The sequence below is a fragment of the Delphinapterus leucas genome, chromosome 13 (genome assembly GCF_059928025.1).
Source record: "Delphinapterus leucas isolate spDelLeu-1000000601 "Yukka" chromosome 13, BTC_Dleu_Yukka2, whole genome shotgun sequence".
Taxonomy (NCBI): Eukaryota; Metazoa; Chordata; class Mammalia; order Artiodactyla; family Monodontidae; genus Delphinapterus; species Delphinapterus leucas.
This window is the reverse complement of record NC_143141.1, coordinates 66,062,335-66,082,993: the sequence shown is the minus strand read 5'-3', so window position 1 is coordinate 66,082,993 and position 20,659 is coordinate 66,062,335.

Below are 20,659 nucleotides of genomic sequence, written 5' to 3'. Positions count from 1 at the left end.
TATCTTTTAATATTCCATTTATGTCCTCTATTGACACTTTAACTATGCTTCTTTGTCATATTTTTAGTGTTTACTGGATAGATTACAATGTGCATCTTTAACCTTCCAAAAGCATGCCTTTGCACATACATGAACAGCTTGTCTTTGCACATGGTGTTCCCTTTTCCTGGAATGCTTTCTCCACAGATATCTTTAAGATTTTCTTTCTCACTTTCTTCAGGTCACTGCTCAAATGTCACTTCATCAGAAAAGCCTTCTATAACTCCTTTATATAAAATTGTAACCCACCTCTCTGAGTTGTTTTTGTATCATGTTTTATTTTTTCCATTACATTTAAGGAAATTTGATTAACTGAGGTAATAAATGAGACTGATCACTTAAGGGGGGCTTGGTGTGTTCAATTTGAGTTTATTCAAATTAGTAAGCACAAGTCAATATGATTATTGATATTTTAATGTATTCCTCTAAACTCTTTCAAAATTTATAAATTGAATTTAAAGGCTTATGTTTTGTTTTATAAATTTATTACTTATTTAAAAGTCAACTGAGCTTCCCTGTTGGCTCAGTGGTTAAATATCTGCCTGCCAATGCAGGGGACATGGGTTCGAGCCCTGGTCCAGGAAGATCCGCATGCTGCAGAGCAACTAAGCCCGTGTGCCACAGCTACTGAGCCTGTGCTCTAGAGCCCATGAGCCACAGCTACTGAGCCCACGAGCCACAACTACTGAGTCCACGTGCCGCAACTACTGAAGCCCATGCGCCTAGAGCCTCTGTTCCGCAACAAGAGAAGCCACCGCAATCAGAAGCCCGTGCACTGCAACGAAGAGTAGGCCCCGCTCACCGCATCTAGAGAAAGCCCGCGCGCAGCAACGAAGACCCAATGCAGCCAAAAATTAATAAATAAAATAAATAAATTTATTTTTTAAAAGTCAACTAACTGTAAATAATCCTTTAAATATTCAAAATTTCTTCTTCAACCCTCTTTGCCATCTCTCATTCTTCACATTTCCACTTAAAATTAACAGAAGTTAAAAGAATTGGAATGTTTTTCTCATCCCTCAAGTCTGGGTTGAGACTCCTCCTATATACTTCTAGAAAACTCTTTTTTCAGAATATTTATCACATAGTATTATAACTGCCATTTTGTCTCCCAGCACCTAGCACAGTCCCTGGCACATAGCAGCCACTCAGTAAATACTTGTTGAAGGAAGGAAAGGGTAGAAGGAAGGAATAGCTGGGGAGAGGGAGGAAGGAAGGAAGAAGCCCTCCTCTCCTACTCCTGGTCAACGCACCTTCAATATCCATCATTCTTTTTAACCTCACAAAATTTCCAAATTTTCAAAGTAAAATATATCAAAATAGAAGCACTTTTTCACTGCAGTTAGATCCAATATAATTTAAGTTTTGCGTTTGAGCTTATGAAAGAAAGGGAAATTATTCTTTCTGGCTGTCAAGTAGTGCTTGGGCAAACTCTTACTGATTTATTAAGGCTACATACACACAGAGTAAATTTTCAGAATACGAAATTCTGTTACTTTTGTATGTTCCATATAGTCTTAAGCACAATATACGCTGTTATGAAATATTAAACCAAACGCCACTATTTCTTGACTTAACATGTTCCATCTTGTTGCTTAGTTACTTTGTTCTACAAAATTTTAAATTCACACTTGCCACTTGAAGCAGAAATTTTAAGGCAATAAAAGCTTTGAAGATAATGACTCAGTTCTGCAGTCTATCCAACTTTTCCAGAAGACCCCTGAAGATATTTATACATACAAAAGCAGAGTGACTCTTCCTAGGTATGACAGTCTACCTTTTTAGCACTTCACATCAATCCTCTTCTCTTTCTCCTATGCTTTGTTTCAGTACCACTCTGTTCATATTTCTTTAAATACATCATAATCACCAATGCCTTCACATCTACTGTGCCCATGTCCTGGATTTCCCATCTCACTTTTATTTCTTCAACCCAACTTTCCACATGAGAATCAGTCATCTATTCCTCTGTGTTCCTAAAGCCTATACATCACTCATATCTACCATATGTTATTTGGCATGAACATAATTATATCTAGTGAAAAAGATAACTTTTTCTCCTTGTAATATCTTTCCAGAAGTACAATGTGTTTGTTCAGCATAAATTAATGCACAAGCTCTTTTCAAATACAAAGGGAAATCTCGAGGGGCCTGAGTATGAGCAGAATCATTCCACAGCCTTTTCTACAGACGAAAAAGAATTTGCTTGTTCCTCATCTGGGATAGGAAGGAGCAGATCAAAAGACAAAGAAATGGTGATGGATAATGGAGGGCCCCATGATTTAAAATGTGATCCCACCCATGTGTTGCTGAATATCTATGTAAAGATACAAATTCATGAAATGCTTGCATAACAGTAGATTTTGTGAGAAACTGGTGAAAGTTGGAGTTTTGCACTCATATGGCAGGGGTGAAGTTATGACTAAAAGAATAGACACAGTCAGGCGATGGCCAAGAGAAAGGTAAGAAAACAAAAGTAATAAAATGCTGTGGATTTGAAGCAAGTTTATAGAAATCTCTCATACCTAGAGTCACTCAGGTTTTATTTTTGACTCTCTGAATTAGAGCCTGTGATCTAGCATGCCTTGGTCAGCTACAGTTTGTATGTAGTCATCCACCCTCAAACCCAATCAAGGTTGCAGATGCTGTTACCTTGACTCAAGTCTGGTGAACAAGGAGATAAGGATATAGAACTTGTCCAGGCACAAATCCTTATTGCTCTAGGAATATACCTCAAAGTCAAAGCAAAGTTTTGGAAACTACTACCTACACTGTTGAATGGCATCAAATGGAAAGGTAGGCATACAGGAAGTGGGGTGTGAACTTACTAGCTCAGCAGTTTTAAGAAACTCCCACATGAAGCATCTGACTAGAGGTTACTTTTAGCACAGCTTAACTGACACACCATGCTTTAAGAAATTGAAGAAATATTTTCTAGAAGCGGGGAAAAAGTCTGTTGTACATATATTTAAACTGATAAGTTTTTCTCTCCTATTTCACCCATTGAGAGCAGAATCCCTGGACTGGACTGCTACTATACCATTGCCTAACAGGCAGGTATTGGTATCTCTAAATCAGGCCACAAACTACGAGAAGCAATGGACATTTTAAGGGTGCATATATTTAGGGTTTGCAGAGGAGGATTCAGTGATGTGAAGAAAACAAGCTCTTGAAATATTACAGTACAGCCACAGATCTTGAGAGTGAAAAAGTGACAGAAATTAATAGAAAGTTGGGAAGATACAGCATATGGTACTAAAGCCACCGGTGAAACTATCTTCCCAATAGAAGAATTTATAACACTAGAATGGGTATTCCAAAGAATGGAGAAATTCCATGATTGAAGTTCAAATTTCTGACCACCAGCAGGAAGGGAATGGGGCAGAAATATTTTAAGATATGTGAGACACTTTAACTAAACCATTCAACAAAGTGCTTGGAAATCAGACCCAGGGAGCAATTTATAGCAATGCTTTACTAGAAAAAATTTTGACAGCATGAGCAGATTATGAGCCCCTAAATTCTTACTATTAGTGAATCTATTTCAGAGAAAGAGAGAGTGATGTGACATTAGCTGCCCTCTGGGATCAAGAATAAACAGGCTGGCACACTGAAAGTGAGGGGGAAATCTGAATTTAGGTAAGTACAGTGCAGACCCAGAAGTCAACTGCAGGCACTAAGTGAGCTTAAGCGGCCCCCCACTTTACTAAGAAGGTTTGGCAGTCATGAGTACTGCTTGACAAGTATTTCTTTTTCTTCTCTCTTTCTGGCACATGGTGCTATTGTGTTTCTCCATCCCCTTTGAACTTAGGCATGGCCACCCTACTTGTTTGGGAGATGAAATGTGAGCAGGAGTGATTGAGTCACTTTCAGCAAAGACATTCAGAGTCACACACAAGTTGTCATATCCCTTCCCACTGCTGCAGTGATTAAGGAAATACATGTCAAGATGGAGTCTCCATCATCCTGGCTCCCTGATTGTCCCCAATAAACATGTACATATAATATGATTGAGAAGTAAACCTGTATTGTTTTAAGCTCTGTTGGATACAGCCTACAGTAATCCCCAATAATGCTTATTTCCTGGTGTTCACACTTTTGTGTAATTCCCTCCCCTTGAGTGTGGGTGGGACTTGCTTGTACGGCTTGCTTCTAACCAACAGAATATGGCAAAAATAACGGGAGGTCGTTTCTGTGATTACATTACAATACATATAAGACTGTCTCACTAACAGACACACTACAGACTCCCCTCACTGGCCTTGAAGAAGTAAACTACCATAAAATAAGGACGTGTGTTGGAGAAGCCAGTGACAAAGAACTATGGGCAGCCTCAAGGAGATAAATATGGCCTCCAGCATGAAACTAAAGCGTCAGTCCCATAGCCAATATGAGATAAGTTCTGCCAACAAAATGCGGGAGCTTAGATGTGAATCTTTCCCTAGTTCAGCCCCCGCCAACACCTCAAATGCAACCTGTTTGAGACTCTCATTCAGAGAACCCAGAACCCCAACTTCTAATCTGTAGAGACTGAGATAATTAATGAGTATGTTTTAAGTCACCAAAGTTTCTGATAATTTATTATGTAGCAATAGAAACTAATACATAAGCCATTGAATTTTGGAAGTTGTTTATTACCGCAGCATAAGCTAGCTTATTCCTTCTGACAGAAGGATCCAGAATAAGCTGAAGATTTATGTTCAAGATTGTGCCTATAAATTCCTTTACAGTATAGGTAGCCCTAGCCCATAACAGGCTCCCAAGATCCAGTGGTTTTACTTATATAAGCATCTATTGTGTGCTACTATATGCAGTAGCATTGTCCCCATATGTGTGGGACTAAGCCAGAAATTCTGTGAGGTAGAAACACTTACCAGTTGACTGAGATCACAGTGACCATGGGCCTCTTAAAACAGCACTCATGGAGTAAATGCTATCTTTATATCCCAGGATTTTCAAAGAAAATTTATGATTTTGGATTATGTGCCATGTTTATTTGTAACACTCTATACTCTCTGGAACACGATCACATATCTCCAGATTTATATGCATCCTGGTTTGAAATGTGCAATCTTATAGAAGCCAATTTATAGGAATTAGCTGTATGAATTAGTGAATGCATGGTAATGATGACAATAGTGGATGGATCTAGAATTATAACATCTAATACCTTTTTATAAGGCTGCTATTTGGCATTTATGCTAAACCTTCCTAGTGCCTTACACAACTTTGCATTTGGTTATTTATTTGCCTCTGATTTTTTATCAGTTTTCTCTTATGTCACTTTTCAGAGTCTGCTATGTACTACATGTAAATAACTTCTGTGTAAGTATCTGTCTTTTATAAAAGGCTCTGAGAACCTTCAGGAAAGGGCCATGTCTTATTTTGCTTCCTACATGCAAAGTTTAGCACAGTGCCTGGCAGTTGGTTCTTGGTTACTGAAAAAAAGAGAAAAGGAGGGGAGGGGAGGGGAGGGGAGGGGAGGGGAGGGGAGGGGAGGGGAGGGAAGGGGAGGGAAGGGAAGGGAAGGGAAGGGAAGGGAAGGGAAGGGAAGGGAAGGGAAGGGAAGGGAAGAGAAGGAGAAGGGAAAGGAGAGGGGAAGGAAAGGAAAGGGAAGGAACACCTTGGTTATCTGGTTGCCACTCACAGACCAAGTTCTTGGTGAATCCGTATTTCCAGGACATGATCTATGGTAGGCAAAGGGTGAGAAGACATGACACATGAACATAGTTCTAGCAAGTCTATGAGGATTGACTCAGCCATTCTAAATTGAAATTTGAGAGCGGTTAGCCCATCCCATAAATATACTTTTCTGAGTACTTTTAACACCTCCTCTACCTCAAAAGCAGTTGACCCAGAAGTTATGGTTATATTTCATGACCCTGTCCCTCAGTTGCTACTGAAAAAGGAGAGAACAGACTCAAGTTAGACTAATTAAATTTTGTCTCTCGAAAATTTGGAATTAAGATTCATTGACAACAGTATCTGCTAGATTGAACTGAGGAGGAAAAAATTCAAAAGCTGCATGGGTGGCCATATGCATATAGAAGGAGAAAAAGACACAATGTAGAGAGAAGAATAGAGAAATCACAAAGAAAGTGCAGAAATAAGAGACCAGGTAGGAAGTAGGAGGGGGAACAAGAGAGGGAAACTAACTGACTAACTTGATGACTGAAGACTTCCCATTGCCATCCTTGGGTTTACTGTAATTAAATGTGTCTTTTACACTTATCACAAATTGTGTCTTTTGCTTAATTTGAAGTATGATATTTATGAAACATATTTCTACTAAGATATGCTCCTTTTCCCAAGGTCTCTTTTCCCTTTTTTCATCCTAAATTAACATACTAGGTGGCATGAGAAGGATTCTCTGATAGAGGCTAAGGGAAAAAATAAGGCACTTTGGAAATTATAAATAATTTTTATATTTATAATATAAAGATGAGATTGCACTTATCACCTGTTACTAGAAAGCACTGTGTTTCTCCAAGCACCCTGGATTCCCAAGGCGGCCATGGATAGAATTCAGGCAGTTCATGATGGGAAAAAAAGATATCCTTAGCTTTACTAACCTCTAACTGAAATTAGAATTATTTTCAGTTATGGATGTAGGAAAATAAACAGTAATATATAACAATAACTTTAATTTTGTCATCAGAAATTTTCACATCCTATAACAAGTTGTCCCAGAAATCCTGACATATTGATCACAACTTCAAAATGATGGTACTTATTAGACTCACCACTAGATAGTATTATTTAATGCGTTAATAAGAAAGCATGAAATTACTATATCACAAAATTGTTTTTAATACTTTGTTAATTGCGTTTCAGTGTAATTGGTTCCTTTGTGATCCTATGTATTTTATTATATGAATTTTAGAACATTATCCTGAGAAGGGATACACAGACTTCATCAGAATTCCAAATGGGTGCAGGGCACCTAAAAGGGTGAAGAACCCCCTACTGACAAATAGAAAAGATAAAAATTTTTGTTTCTGCTATAGCTGAAGTCTTTACATGTTATGGTGATGAAAGGGTAAGTGGTATTATCATGCTGAGTCAAATCACTCAACTTGACTACCAGTTAAGGAACATAAGTACAGGTTGTATTGAATCTGGAAGGGGTAATGAAAAAATATAAATCCCATCACTTCCATCATTTTTTGTCTTATAAATAATGTTCCAATCCTCTTTCAGTAACTAAAGACCATGTAAATAAATAAATACACACACACACCCACACACACACACACACACACACACACATATTCTAGTGATGATTTTAAATAAGCATACTGTCAGCCCCCAGTTATTACCTAAACTAATTTGAGAAAGAAAATCCATGGCTAGAATTACAAACGAGTGGGTTTGCAATTTATGGCACTTAGGAAGTGAAGGACCATTGACAGTAATTACTTCTTTTCCTCTTAAGGCCCCCTAAGAAGGAAGGTATAACATTTTCCTACTGAGGAAATTCAACGTTCAGCAGACCATGCACAATTATAAAATTAGCTAATTGATAACTTATTAACATTAGAAGCATACATGTTCATCAGTAGATATTTTTTAAGTCAACTTCTACTCTAATTTCAAATCAATATTTCAAATGAGACCCACCAAGAAACTTTATTTTATTTTATTTCATATTTATTCATTTGCATTTAAGTCTGCTACATCTGATCAATTCTAGAATCTTTTAGAAGTTTAGATATAAATAGAGAAAACCACTTACTATGAAGTCTATGAAGTTTGCTATAATTAAAAATTAATCTACGGCATTATTCTAAAAATACTAAAAATTGTCAAAAAAGAGAAAACCACTTACTATGAAGTCTATGAAGTTTGCTATAATTAAAAATTAATCTACGGCATTATTCTAAAAATACTAAAAATTGTCAACAACTGTAACAGTAACTGGTCCACATAAAGAAAGGCCACCTCTGACTGTTTTCTTAACATAGGAAAAGACCTCCACCTTGATTCTTGACTATGTGAGAGCAAAGAACAGTATATAAAGGAAGAATGGCTGATGAGTGCATAAAGCTTGTTCTCAATATTTTCTGAAGACCCATTTTATGAAAAAGGCTTAGTTTTGAGCCATTCTGCTTGATCTACAAAATTCTGTAGTAAATTTTAGTCTCCTGAAAAATAGGAATAGAGAGAAAAAGTACCTTATGAAGGGGATAGTTCTATGTTGTAATGTTCAAACAAAGGTTAACTAAATAATGAACAGTTTTGATTGTAACAATCTCTTAATGCCATAGTTAGTGGAGGTGTGTGAAAGCTGCACAGTGGCAGGGTAAAGCTTGAGCTCTAATTCTAATTCTGTCACTTTCCACCTGCATGTCCTAGGGAAAATCATTTAATGAGCCCCAGATAACTCATGTGTAAAAGGAAGAATATAACAATTCTCCCACAGAGATGTTGGGAGGATTTCATGAAACAATAAAAGTGCCTAATAAAGTGCCTGCATATAGTAGGTACTCAGTAAATGTTGGCACCGTGCCCTCTTCTGCTCGTTTTATATCGCTACTGACCATCAGGCTGAGCAGCAGATACAAAAGCAAATTCAATGCTTGTTGGCTTCAGGTAAGATGGAATCAGGGAAAGAAGAAAACATAAATTTACAGTGATTGAATCCGAAAAAGGACTAGACCTGAGGAGAAACAGGGCAACAAAGCAATACATCTCAAACAGGTAATGGAATAGCTCAAGCTTATATGTCTTTAATTCATGTAGCTTGACTCTCTGAGGGCCTTTCTTTAGCATTCTCCATTGCTTTCTAGAAAATGTGTGCCTTTTATTTTGATTATTTATTTTGATGCTATATATTTAAATTAGGCTTATTATATTTTCAATAATTTAAAGGAAGTGGACTTACAGTGGTAGTACATAATAATATTTCTTATCCTTTAATATCTTAAATTGAAATATAGGTAATAAATCACTAGGGGATGGGTTGTCCCATTCTAAAACTCCACAGCCTAAGTGGTTGGCTTATTTAAGCAACAATAAGTGAGAAAGGAAGGGGAATGAAAAAGAGAGTAGAAAGGAGAGAAAGAGAGAGGGAGGAAGGAAGAGAAAAAACAGAAAGAGTAAATAGGACATTTTTAAAAATCTAATTTCAGTTAGGTAAGTAGTGGGCACCTCGTTGAGAACACAGACATAGGGTGCTTCTGTAACCCAAAAGTCCAGCCAGGCATGGATTGTTGGCAAAAATATAAGACAATACATTGCCTTTTCCTTCTGCTTCTCCCTTTATAACCCTATATATTTCTTTGTTTTTGCACTTTCAGAAATGCCAAACAGACATGGTAAAATTTCAGAAAAGGAAAGCTAAAGCAATCACAAGGATTCAAAGTGGCAATAGTGCTAGGGAAGAGAGCCAGCAATGCAAGAAGGAACTGAAAGAGTAAAACTTTTCAACCTGGAAAGACAAAACCAGAGGATGCCAACCAGATTAAGAGCTTAAAAATATAAAAAAGTGGTGACTGATATGCCTAAAACAAGCAGAGACTTAACTTTCAAAATCTAAAATACTAGGGTGAGTCTCCTTTAGGGAAGGTCCTTTTTAAAATTGAACAAGGTAAACTCAGGACTGAAAAAAAAGGAAGTACTTAAGCACTCTTTATACAGCAGACAATGATCTTATGAAACTCTTAACCCCTAAGAGGTGAGTACTAACAGCAAATGTAAGTGAATTTTAAAAGGGATTGGCTGGATTTATCTACCACAGTGCCATCATTGGAGATTACGAGGAGCTGATGCATGCTTACTTACCTTTAAGGTTGATGTCAAGATGAAAAATTACAACCACTCACAATTCATTCCCCAGGGCCATTGTTTGCACAGATTGAGGGTCTGGATGGAACATTAATCTAGACCAGTCCTGGTTATTTCTAAGTTTCTAAGCTTTATCCTCCTAATTTAAAATGGATAAAATCATAAAATAAGCTAGAAGAAAACTTAGAGCCTATCCAGTTTAACTTCCTCATATTAGTCATAGGAAACTTGAGTCCCAGAGTCATGATGACTTACCTCAGGTCAACCAGTTGGTTGATAGAAAAATAAGAAATATTTAAAATCAGTTTTTCTGATTCCTAGTCAGAGAATTCTCCAAAATTTGCAGATAAGAGCATCAACTTCCTTCTCTCTGCACTGCAAAGTATAAATAAAATTATAGAACACAGCAGAGCTGCATCAAGATGCATACGCAGAGCAGGAATCATTGTGGTTCTCCTTCGTCAATCAGGAAATTAATTTCTTAGTAACAGTTTAAGGTGTTCTATTGATATCTACCCCGTCTATCTATCTCCTCCATCGTGTGCCTTGAAATCCACATAAGTTTAGATTCTTTACTAACTTCTTCAGTTCTCATTTTTGAAGCCCAAACTAAGGGAAGAACCTTGGAGATAATTTTTCTGTTAAGGGAAATTGAAATTATGGAAATCAACACCTTTATGGCTTACTTGATTTTAAAATTCATCCTGGTGAGCTGCTCTACAGAAAGTAAATGGTATGCCTACCTAAGGTTTTGCATATGTAGATGTTTCCCCAAACCACTGACCTTGAGGTAAACCATAGTAAACATCCCTCCTGGGCTAACCTGAGGAAGTGGAACTGCTCAGTCATAGCTGGTGAGCATGTTCCCTCTTCACTAATGTGTGTGCACATATATTTAGCCATTCTACAGAGAATTGCACTATTTGGTATTGCATTTGCAGACTCCATTGAAGTAGATGGTCTCAGAAATGTACTAAAAACAAATTAAAACTATTATTTACTGTGTAAAATGTAAGATGGAGGCAGCATTACCTCACTGCAAGGATATTGCAATTTTATTTCACTGATTGATACTCAGAGAAATCAAACCACAAGTGAAATTAACCAGTCAGAACCCAGTAAAGCTCTGGTCACTCATGGAATCCTTTGTTAATGCCGGTTATCAGAACTTAGTAATCAAAAGGATATACAAAATATAAATAGTACAAATTAATTGAAAACATAAACTACACATTATACCCAGCACATAATTGCCCATAAGTAGAAAAGAATATGAGAAGATTATGCAAAAAGAGAAAAGCCTGTTATTCCAGATGAATGGAATCTATCCAGGGTATAAGTTTTGCCTAGGGTCTCACCTGCTCTCAGGCACTTCTGAGTAAGCCACTACTTGGTTGTAACATGGAACTGTTAAGTGATTTGTCCATAGAACTACTCTTAGAACTGCCAAATGTTAAAATCTGGTCATTGGAATTCTCTGTATATACCACCCAAGTGTTCCCTCTCTAGACTCTGAAAAATTCTAGTACTTCACTAAGGATTATGTTTTATGTCTTGATTTGTTTTTACTAGATTATAACCTGGTCAAGAGAAACAATAATATTTTAAAATATTTTAAAACTCACTGTGTCCCACATATTATCTGACCTGGCCCCATTGATTGACTGAGCAATCATAGATCATTAATAGGCAATCAAAATCGAGCAGGCAAGGAAAAAGGAGGTCATATTTCAAAGTATATTTATATTCATGATCTAACCTTTAGATTTCTCACAGTTTTGGAAATGATTTTTTTTGATAAGATAAAATTATTGTCTCTGTGTAGTAAATCTGCTAAGACTGACATTTTGGAATAAACAGAATTTTTACACAGCAGAAAAACATATCAAAATATCTTTAAAAAGAAATTCAATTCCTGCCTGTTCACAACGGAGCAATAGCACAAAAATAATTCTTCCACTGTAAATAAATTAAAAACTGGAAAAATATATGAAACCACTCTTTTCAGTCACTGGAAAACAGATAGCACAGACATGTGCTGAAAACAGAAGCCCTTGGCTTTCTTCCTGCAGGCAGGTTTAGGACTGAACAATAGGGAAGGATAATTCAAATAGAGCTGCCATCTGTCTCAATATAGGAGACAGAGATTGAAGTTCAATGAGGCCAAGGAAGCTCAACTTGGTTGGGAAAAGGGACTGTAGAATACCAAAGAGGAGAAAGTTATGCAGAGAAAGAGGCCCAGATATGCATAACACTCCCCTTGAGTCATTAGCTAAATAGGGATCTGTACATGTTTGCTGTGGGCCAGGCAAAGAACAACTTTCAGGAAAAGGAAATTTACTGGGGATCTGTATACAAATAACTCTCAGGGCTTATTCAGAGATAGAAATAATTTGTGTTCCCACCAGCCAGAATGGAAAAACAATGTTAATATATGGGGCAGTCAACAGATGTCCCAAAAGAATCATGCTTTAGTAATAAAGCTAGAATGAAGGCTACTCTATACCTGTCCCAATCCCAGAAGCTTGGAAACAAACCACAAAAGCATCAAAACAATCTGTAAGTAACTTTGCCTGCCAAGACACACTTTATATAGACTTAGTAAGTCCAATACTCAAAAAATGTAAAATCATAATGCCCAACAGCCAATCAAAGTGACTAGATACATGAAAAGGCAGGAAAATGTAACCTATAACCAGGAGAAGAATCAATTAACAGAAGCAGACATAGAAATGACAAAGATGAGGGCATTAGGCCAAAATAACGTTAAAGCCATTACTACCACTATGTCCAAATCCTCAAAAATTTAAAGAAAAACATAATGAGAAGGGAAATAGAAAATATAAGAAAAAATCAAATGGAACTTCTGGAGATGAAATATACAATATCTGAAATGAAACTATCACTGGAGGAAATTAGCACCAGATTAGACATTGCATAAAGAATGATCAGTGAGCTTGAAGATAAAACAATAGCAAGTACCCAAAATAAAGCAATGAGAGAAAAGAAAAGAAAAATAATTTTAAAAAAGAAGAATCTCAGTGACTTGTGGTTAATTGCAAGCTATATAACAAACATGTAATCAAAGTACCAGAAGAAGGAAAAGAAAGTGAGAGAAAAAATAATTTAAGGAAATTAAAATTCCAAAGTTGTCTAAAAGTTTTCCAAATTTGGTGAAAACATTAAACCCAAAGATTCAAGATTAATGAACACCAAACATAATGAACACAAAGAAAACATATCAAAGACACAGTGAGCCCAAGTTAATGAAATGAAAGGAAAAAACCCATTAAACTAGAAGACAGTTAGTGAAAATAACTTACAAAAAAATAAGCAATGAAGACTTTTTCAAGCAAACACATCAGAAAGAATGTTTGCAAGCAAGTGTGCACTAAAAGAAGTGTTGAAAGAAATTTTTCAAGTTCTATAAAATGATACCAGTTTTAAAAGTAGACGATAACAACAACCAAAAACCAGAAAAAGAAAAGTTAAGAAAGAAAAAGGACAGGAAAGGTAAAAAAGCACCAAACATAGTAAATATAAACACATGCCAATTTCATTTAAAATTTTTTTAATTATTGGCTTTTTAAATCAAAAATGTTATAGAGTTTAATATATACATATACACATATACGTATACATATGTAAAATGTACCAAAACAAAAGCACAAAGGATTAGAAAGGAAATGTTATAGGGAAATATTTTAAGGTTCTTGAGTCATACATATAATTTAAATGTTTTGTTAAAGATATATTATATAAAATCTAGAGTAGTCACAAAAAGATACAGAAATAAATATAGCTAATAAACCAATAGAGGAGATAAGGTGGCATATTAATAAAACAAAATAAAACAAAACTGAATTAATCCAAAAGAAAAATGAGAGAAAAGGAAACAAAAATCATATAGCATGATGGTAGATTTACGCCCAATGATGTCAAAAATTACTTAAATATAAATAGTCTAAGAAACTCTAATTAAAAATCAGAGATTATCACACTAGACCAAAAAAAAAAGCAATAATGAACTATATCCTGTCTACATTTTAAGAATACTTATTTTAAGTATAAAGATGCCTAAGGATAAAAATAAAAGAATGTAAACAAACAAACAAAAATGATGTTCTATACAAACACTAATATTAAGAAAGCAGTAGTGGCTACAGTTAGTTAAACTAAACTTCAAATCAAGGAATATCCATAGAGATTAAAAAGGGACATTCCATAATGAATAAATGAGTCAATTCCTAATGAGATACAACAATCCTACATTGTATGTGCCTAAACAGAATTTCAAAATTCATGAAGCAGGGCTTCCCTGGTGGCGCAGTGGTTGAGAGTCCGCCTGCCGATGCAGGGGACACGGGTTCATGCCCCGGTCTGGGAAGATCCCACATGCCACGGAGCGGCTGGGCCCATGAGCCATGGCCACTGAGCCTGCGCATCCGCAGCCTGTGCTCCGCAACGGGAGAGGCCACAACAGTGAGAGGCCCGTGTGCCGCAAAAAAAAAAAAAGAATTCATGAGGCAAAATCTGGAAGAATTGAAAAGAAAGAGACAAACCTATTATTATTATTGAATATTTCAACACTCTTACCTTTGTAATGATAGAACATGCAGACAGAAAATCAGTGAAGATGCAGAAGATTAAACAATGCAATCGAACACTTGACCTAAGTGACATTTATTGATAGAGAACTTAACCAAAGAACAGCAGAATATACATTACTGTCAATCAAACGTGCCACATCCACCAAGATAAACCATATGTTGTGCTGTAAAACAAATCAATGAATTTTAAAAGATTCAAATACACAGCATGTTCTCTGACAACAACAGAACAAAGAAATCAACAAGAGAAAGCTATCTGGAAAAATCCCCAAATATTTGCACATTAAACAATGCACTTCTAAATAAATATGTCAAAGAAAGAATCACCAAAGAACTTGAACTGAATGAAAATGAGATTATCAAAATATCAAGATTTGTAAGATTCAGCCAAACAGAACTTATTTATAGCTTTACATACTTATATTAGAAAAGAAGATATAAAAACAAATGAGGTAGACTTTTTACCTAAGAAACTAGAAAAAGAAAAGCTAATTATACATAAATTAGTATAATGAAGGAAATAGACACACAATTTAAAATCAATAAAATAGAAAACAATAGAGAAAAATTAGTAAAAACAAAAGTTGTCTCTTTGAGAAGGCAAACAAAAGTGATAACTATCTAGCTAGCCTGACCAAGAAAAAAAGAGAGAAGATACAAATGACCAGAAATTAAAAAGAAGACATCACTAAACATCCCACAGATATTAAAAATATAACAGAGGACAATTTTCATAACAACAAAAATATATGGTCCTTTCAAAAAACATAAATTCCTTGAATATCACAATGGACCAAAACTAACAAAAGAGAAGACAGAAAATCTAGATTTTGCAATATTTATTAAAAACATTGATTTTTCTATCAAAAATATTCCACCCCCCCCAAACCTGCAGGATCTTATGATTTCAGTGATGAATAGTGTCAGACATTTATGGAAGAATTAATATCAACCACATATATACTCTTTCATGAAACAGAGGAGGGCACACTGAAATCATTTTACTATCCCGATACCAAAATCAGACACAAATATTACAAAATAAGGAACTACTAGACCATATCCTCATGCATATAACTGCAAAAAACCTTAACAATTTATAGTAAATAAAATCCAGTAATATATATGGATAACATATGAGGTTTACCCTGGAAATGCAAAGATGATGATGAAGACTTAAGATGCACAAATGGATCTCACCTGGGGAATGTAAAGACTGGAAAAGGTAACTCCTTCGAATGCAAAGACAGCAATACAATACTTCAAGGAATATGAAAAATCAAGGAAACATGACTCCACCAAAGGAACACAATACAGCCTTTTCAAAAATGGTATTGGAACAAGTGGGTAACCATATGGGGAAAAACAAATCTCAATTCTTACCTACATCTTAAAAAAAAAAATGTCAAAATGACAGACTCAAATGTAAAAACTAAAATTATAAACTTCTACAAGAAAATACAAGAGAAGGCTGTGTGATCTTGGGCTAGGCAAATAGTTCTTAAGTCACACACACACAAAATAAACTATAAAAGAATAAAACCTAATCAGAATTTTAAATTACTGCTTTTCTAAAGACACTGTTGGAAAAGAAAAAAGAAGTCACAATCTGGAAGAAGATATTTGCAATAGACACTAAAGGGAAGGAGATCCAATTTAAAAATGGGGAAATGATTTGAACATACACTTCACCAAAAAGGAATATTCAAAAAACTAATAAGTACAGGAAAAGATGCCCAACATCATTAATTATCAGAGAAATGCAAATTTAAATGGCAATGATATAACACTATACACTCACACTCAAATGTCTAAAGCTTAAAAGGCTATTGTCCAAAAGGTACAATGTTCCAGTTATAAGATAAATAAGTACCAGAGATGTAATGTACGACATAATAAAACATACTGAACACCTTTGCATGTTACATACAAAAGTTGTTAAGAGAGTAAATCCTAAGTGTTCTCATCACAAAGAGAAAATGTTTTTCTATTTCTTTAATTTTGTATCTATATGAGATGATGGATATTCACCAAACTTGTAATAATCAATCAATTAATTAATTTAAAAGTAAAATTAAAAAGACTATTATCCTTGCAGTAGAGCAACCAGAACTCATACATGGCTGGTGGGAACATGAAAAGATTAAATCTTTGCAAAATTTCATTTTTCAAAAAATTTAAACATATAGTTACTATATGATCCAGCTATTCAACTAAGATATTTACCCAAGAAAACTAAAAATATATGTACAAAAACACTTGTATGGGAATGTTCATGGCAACTTTCTTCATTAGTCAAAAACTAGGAACCAGATGCCTGTGTTCAAGAGGCAAGTGGAAAAGGATTTATAGGATACTACTCGGTGGTGTAAAAGAACAAACAACTAAGACAATGAAGTAGTGGAATCCAAAACCGACATGCCGAGTGAAAGAAACCAGACATATAAAAGTATAAGCTATGGGCTTCCCTGGTGGTGCAGTGGTTGAGAGTCCGCCTGCCGATGCAAGGGACACGGGTTCGTGCCCCGTTCCGGGAAGATCCCACATGCCGCGGAGCGGCTGGGCCCGTGAGCCATGGCCACTGAGCCTGTGCGTCCGGAGCCTGTGCTCCACAACGGGAGAGGTCACAACAGTGAGAGGCCCGCGTACCGCCCCCCCCCCAAAAAAAGTATAAGCTATATGATACAATATCTGCGAACCTCTAGAAAACCCAAATCTTATTTAAAATGACAGAAAGCAACTCAGTGGCTACCTGGGACCCAAGCTGGGGTGACAGAAATGTTCTGTATATTGATTTTACCGGTGGTTACACAGATACATACATTTATCAAATCACATAAAACTGCATTTAAAATCCCATCCTTTCTGCTCTTTGGCCACCATAATGAAAGACTCCCATGTCTGGGAGCCTTGTAGAGCTTGCTTTTCATCTACACATTTATGACATTTACCAGCATAATGCAAATGATGCCATCATAAATGCAGACATGCACAGATTGTATACAAATATTTGTTAATAGGCTATGCTGCCATGGAAAAGTATATGTACTTTCTCAGTGTTGACTGCAGGGTCCTTTACATGTCCATAAGTTGAGGTTGTTTATTAAATTGTCTGATTATCAGTGTATAAAAACACCCTATCAAAATTCTGCTTTGGCAATTTTCCTAGATAATTCTGTCAATATTTATCTCATATGTTTGGGGTTACAATGGTTGATGTATTCAGGTTTCAGAACTGTGATATTTTTATGGTAATTTTTTCCTTTTATCATTAAGTGATAATCCTCATTATCCCTAGCAATACAATTTGCCTTTGAAGTCTATCCATTTTGATAATATTGCTACCTCAACTTTCTTTCGATTGAAGTTTTTAAATTTTTTTATTTTTTTAACATCTTTATTGGAGGATACTTGCTTTACAATGGTGTGTTTCTGCTGTATAACAAAGTGAATCAGCTATACATATACATACATCCCCATATCTCCTCCCTCTGCATCTCCCTCCCACTCTTCCTATCCTACTCCCTAGGTGGACACAGAGCACCGAGCTCCGAGCTGATCTCCCTGTGCTATGCAGCTGCTACTCTCTCACTTCGTCCCAGCTTACCCTTCCCACTCCCTGTGTCCTCAAGTCCATTCTCTATGTCTGCGTCTTTATTCCTGTCCTGCCCCTAGGTTCTTCAGAACCTTTTTTTTTTTTTAGTTTCCATATATATGTGTTAGCATACAGTGTTTGTTTTTCTCTTTCTGAATTAGATTGAAGGTTTTTTTAATAGATATTTTCCATTTCTTACTTTTCTATATCTTTATATCATATGGCTGTCTCCTAAATTAGTTTATAGCTGGATTTAGTTTTTGTTTGGTAGTAAGTCTCTCTCTCTCTCTAGGTAAGACATTCTCATCAAGGAATTTTCTTATATTTACAATTATTGTGCTACTGATATATTCAAACTTATTTTAATTTTTTATTTTTCATGCTTCATTTTTATTAGTATTCAGCCTTTAATATCCAATTTGTAATATTTATCTGTAGTTAAATTTGTTATAGGACTATAATTTTTCAGTTGAAACTTGCCAAGCCTTTTCTAAATATAATTATCAAAAGAGGGGAGAAGAGGCACCAGTTCATGTCTATTTCTTAGTTGAAATGATCAATCCTTCACTCAATAAGAATAATATATTTGTGAGAATTTTGGAGTTGGGAAGAGTCTTACAAAAGTGGCCTAATCCATTGTACATGTGAAAATCGAAGACTGGAGGATTTAGATATGTTGTTCAAGGTCATAAAGTGAGTTAGTATGACTGAATTGAATTCTACTAATTCTTAGTCTAGTGTTCTTTCCATGCTGTGCTTTCAGATTTACGTTGTACAGGCTGTTGAATATCATCATTTCTGCAGTACAATAGTAGCATGTCTTCCTCTTAAGGAGCTTGTAAATTGAATCAATTCTGAGATATGCATATTAAATTAAGAAGCATGCAAAGCAGATGGTAAAATGCAAATGAATTAAGAGCTCCAAGGTTATACAGATTTGAATCTATTTTAAAAAGTGACAGTCTGTTTTAAGTCTCATCAGTGACTTTGAAAACAATAGGTTCAGCCATAATGGGAAATATGAAACATTTTCTAACTTGCAGTTGTCCTTTGTAAAAAATGTTTTATTTCAATACCGAATTTATTATTTCTCATTTATGTATACCATGCAGCATTATTTCTCTACAAGCTTTACCTTCCCATTGAGTATTTGAATTTTCCTATCATTTATTTTTCCTCAAAGGCATTAACCTGCTTTTCTAAGTCATATTTCATTTTCTTTGTTACTTTTGCAGATACCTAAAATATTAAAACATTATTTCCAGTTAATCCCATATGCCACACAAAATGAAGAGCGAGTGTAGAGAATAATTACTCTGTATTTCAAAATACAGAACTGCTGGGGTAAATTAGATGATGGAGAATTATGGCAACAGGTCTCACAGTACTGACAATGGAAAAGTGGAAGGCATACCTGGAAAAAGCTTACACTTTTCTCTACATGAGAAAAAAAGGGAAACACTAAAATGCAATTTTAAATCACACTTCAATTTCCAGGTTAGTGTTCTCTTCTCAAAATATACATTGCCAACCCCCCAGGTTCAGCAGATCTTTCAAAACCAGCCTTGGAGATTTCAGTCTAGGGCTGCATTCTTAGTATATTCTTCAGTGGATAGACCAATTAGGCTTGTTTTCTGACAGCAGCCAATGTCATGGGGCCCTTGTTGAAATATCTGTCACATTTTGTGTCTATGAAAATGAACTGCATCCTTAGGAATTTCAAAAGGCAATGAAGCAGGGCCTTCCCTGGTGGCGCAGTGGTTGAGCATGCGCCTGCCGATGCAGGGGACGCGGGTTCGTGCCCTGGTCCAGGAAGATCCCACATGCCGCGGAGCGGCTGGGCCCGTGAGCCATGGCCGCTGAGCCTGCGCGTCCGGAGCCTGTGCTCCGCAACGGGAGAGGCCACAACAGTGAGAGGCCCGCGTACCGCAAAAAAAAAAAAAAAAGGCAATGAAGCAAAGGCCTGAGGAGGGCACCAGAGGGAGGGAGAGCAGAGTGTATCATTGTGAAGTTCTGATGGGGGTATTTGGTTTCTAATGATAGCGATGATTCCCTATGGTATGTAGGTACAAAGAATCAGAATCAAAACCAAACCTCATGAGTCCTCCTATCTAGAAAAAAAAAATCTAATTTTGATTAAATTTATATGCACTACAAATTAACTCTGAGAAAAGATAGGTTTGAAATTTTGTATATTTTCTTTTTCACAGAGACACATTTAAACCTGAGAAAGGGCAGACATGAGCAGTCCACAATCTATTGGGCATAGACTACATTGAGTCTTCCTCATGCCTTTCTTCCAGATGGCTGAAGGGTTTCCTCAAAGGTTGGCTTATCCTGAAGTCTACTCTTAAGCTCTGGCTAGTCCCATTCCACTTTTATTATTCTCCCTCTGTTATTCTTCGTTCCATCACAGTCTCAGTCCCACATTTATCTGTCCATCCCCAGAATACCTGGAACTTCGCTTTGGGTGACCAAATCATCCCACTTTGCCAAGGACTGTCACAGTTTTAGCCCTGAATGTCTCACATCTCAGGAATGAGTCCTTCTTTCTAAGTCGTTCTGGAAATTTAAATCTTTCTCCTCCAAGCCCAACCAAGGGACTACCTTACTTCATATTCATTCCCTC